This window comes from Macadamia integrifolia, chromosome 9 (genome assembly GCF_013358625.1).
Source record: "Macadamia integrifolia cultivar HAES 741 chromosome 9, SCU_Mint_v3, whole genome shotgun sequence".
Lineage (NCBI taxonomy): Eukaryota > Viridiplantae > Streptophyta > Magnoliopsida > Proteales > Proteaceae > Macadamia > Macadamia integrifolia.
In genome coordinates this window covers 785,138-789,037 of record NC_056565.1, presented here as the reverse complement: position 1 = coordinate 789,037, position 3,900 = coordinate 785,138, and positions in this window count along the sequence as shown.

Below are 3,900 nucleotides of genomic sequence, written 5' to 3'. Positions count from 1 at the left end.
ATAATACAAAAGTAAACCAATTAATGATTGTGATCTAATTCTAATTATCGTCCTAAACATATGTATCTAAAATAACGTCCTAACCATTCGTCATCTAAGAATTTAAAGACGCAAGCCACGTAATTAAAATTAAATAAATAAATAACTAAAAATAAACAACCCACGTAATAAAAAAAAACAATAAAGGAAAAAAAATACTAAAATAAAAATAAAGTAAAAAAAATTGGATAAAGTTAGAGAGAGACTCACAAGTAGGTTTCTCTTCTTAGCCTGAGGGATGCATCATAATATGAGCTTCCCTACTTGACCAGAGAATCACTCTAATTAGCTTTAGGGAAAGGGAGACAGTTAAAATAAAAACAATAAAATGATGGTTCTCTGGCTAGGAGGGGCAAAGCCAACACATACACTAGCCATGAACCTTGGGGGAAAAGGATAGCAATAATGTAACGACTGAAATTAAAATCCTAAATTAAGAAAGAAATGGTAGTCAGAAGAGGGAATGAGAGGGGGGAGAGAAGACTACTGAAGGAGCCTACTTACTTGAACTTCAACTCTTGAAGTGAAAACTTAATTGATTTGAGATGCTACCAGTACTAAAAACCAGATCTGGAATAAATCAAATCTGAAATTTCTAGTACTAGAAAAAACAAATCTGAAGAAAAAAAATTGAACACGAAAGGCATGATTCATAGCTTGTTTTTATCACCTAGAACTAGAGAAAACAAATTGAAGAAAAAAATTGAACTTAAAAGACATGCTTTATAATTTGTTCTTGTCATCTAGAACTAAGCCTAGAACTAGAACTTAAAAATTACAGCTTCAATTGTTTAAATAATAAAAATAAAAGATTGAATAAAAAACAAAAGTGTTTGCATTAATTGAATAAAAAGAATTTACAAAAGTGTTTAAAGCATAAACCTAGAACTAGAGCTAGAGAAAGAGATAGAGCAACTAAAAAAAAACCCTAGAAGAAGAATGAAGTGCCTCCTCTCCTTGTGCTAATTCTATTATATAGAGAATGGGGGAGGGAAGCTAACGATTTTAGCTTCTAAAAAAAATATATTTTTTTTATCTTATTGATGAAGTGGAGGAGAGAGAAGAGGTGTGGAGAGAGATCTCTCATGATTTTTTTTGTCTTTTTTTTTCTTATTTTTTCTCCTTTTTTCTATTTTTCTCACTCTTACTTCAAAAATAATAGCAGCTGAGAGGTTCGAACTTGAGACCTCATAATAAGGAAGAGATTTTGCACACCACAACTCACCAACTACGCTAAGTAATTGTTGTTACAAAAAATGAATCTTCAATCACTTAAGGATGTAGTCCATCAATCCTTGTTAGTATTTGGAATATTCCTTATACCCTTGGGACAACTGTAGATGGACTGGTTTTGCATCTCGGTTCAGTTCTGATCCATTATTCTTTTTCTGACCCGAAAAGAATAATCATTTGTACGGTTGACCAAACGAATATGTACTTGCAATTGAACACTTTCATCTTGCTCAGAATTCCGTCCTCTTCACAACTATGAAAAGAAATATGACCTCTTTACATGTAAAATTAAAGATATAGCACCCGATAGTCCTTAAAGCCTTGAAAATATAAAACCTGCAAAAAGAGAGTAAAACCCAAGGTAATTCCATTCTAAATATGTAAAATGCATGTTTTACTACACTAGACTTCACATATAAATGCGTTCATCATCACACTCAACTGTGTCTGAGCGTAGAGGGCACAAATGGTAAAGTTCTCTTGTCCTAATATAATAGGAAGACAAAAAGCTTAAAAGACAGCATAACCCTATATCCAAACACAAAAGAGGGTAAAATGACCATCTTACCTTTCATGAAAGGCAAAGATCCCACATTCCTGGATTCATATCCTCTCCAACAAACTGATGCTCCAACCATCTTCCAACCAGACACAGACTCGTCTAGAGTTGGATGCTTACCACTGAAGGCTTCATGTCCTCACTGTGTCTATGTCTGATTGATGAGTGATTGGAAGGAGCAATTGTTAGAGAGGAACCGAATCCCACATTTCCACCCATATTGATGTTACCATATGTGCTCCCATTGATACTTGGAACCCTCTCTTAATATAATATTATTTTTGTCTCAATGTAAAGAATGATGGCCATGTACATGGATCCACAAATAAATTTTACCCCAAAAAAAGTCCTTTTTTTTTTTTTGATGGATCCAAAAAAAAGTTCATCCACTTGTTAAAAAGATAACCATGTAATTATATTCTTTCTTCCCATACAGAATGAAGGGGCCGTGTGTACTTATATGAACAATCTTATAGGTTTTAGCCTTTAGGTATCATGTATCAGTTCCATCAATATCAGGATGGGGAATTCGATACAATATTATTATTGATTGTATTTGTTGATTTTGTCCTAAAAAATATCGATACCATATGATACAACAACATTCAAAACATTATTCCAACTTAATTGGGTCGGTTAAATGGAGATTCCAAACAAAAAAAAGCATGGAGATCCATATAAAAAGATTGACAAATTATGACTAATTATAATAAGTGCCGACTAAATCTCCTATTACAATTCAACCACAGGTTACAAATCGATACCATATCATATCTTGCCAATCATACTAGGGGTGTCAATCCCTAGCCCGAACCAATAAAATTGATTGAAACCGATTGAAAAAACCTAGATGTAACAAAACTGAACTGACCAATAATCGAATCGAATCCAAACCGAATGAAACCGAAAAAAAAATAATAATTATGAGAATATAAATTTGTGAATTGGATTCTTCATTATTTACAATATTAGTGAGAATATTTGTTGTTTTGAGAGGAATTGTTACAAATAAATGAATATGATTTTATGGATAGGAAATTGAAATGTAAATTGTAACAGTGCTTGCATTGATTTTCTTGTTCACTATACAAAATTAGTTGGATAGTTAAATGAGAGATTGAATAATAGAGTTCATTTTGTGATTTCAATATTAGTTAGCTTCTTAGTGATTAGTTATCCATTGGTTTCAATATTAGTTATATTTCCCTTATAATGATAAATCATTATTTGTCACAAATTTAAAGTGTTCTTACCAAATATTTCGTCACTATAGGTTATGAATGTAGGATTTCATTATGGCTCAAGCACGATAATAAACCGATCTAAACCAGTGTTAATCCAATACTAAAAAATCGATATATATCAAAACCAAATCAGATCGAAATCAAAACTAATTAAAAACCGAAGTTCCTCAATAGATTGGTTTTGGTCTTCTTCATTTCTAGACCGAAACCGATTCAACTTGACCAAAATCAAACTGAAGTGAACGATTGACACTCCTAATTATTATACTCCCTAGTCAACCATTAAGGAGGTATTGGCTATAGCAAATTTGCAATTATCCTCCATAATCCGCTTAATCATTGTATCCGGCTCACCGCCCTATTCTACTCGTCGTTTTGGCTTTTAGGCTTTTGGCCGTTTGGTTCCAATGTTCCATGAAGACCGTGATTACGTCACCGTGGTGTGCGCCACATCAGCATTTCTCTTTAGACCTTGTGGGCCCGAATACCCCCCCCCCCCCCCGCCCCCCACCCCAAAAACCCAAAATTCCCACCGTTTCAGCCCAACGCCGATGACCATGGGCCTATAAAGCTCATTCAAAAGGATCGAGAAAGGTCGACCGATGTGGACCTCACATTTGGAACATCTCCAATACTAACTTAATAAAATGAATTTAAAATTCAAATTCTCCAATCAAATCATTCCACGTATAGATGAAATGTCAAACATTGCCATTTGGTTCCACTTGAGTCGTGGCACGCAACCCTAAAATTCACAGTGTTTGCCACGCGCCTCTCTCTCTCTCTCTCTAAAAATCATTTTTGATTTTTCTTTTGCAGTCCAAA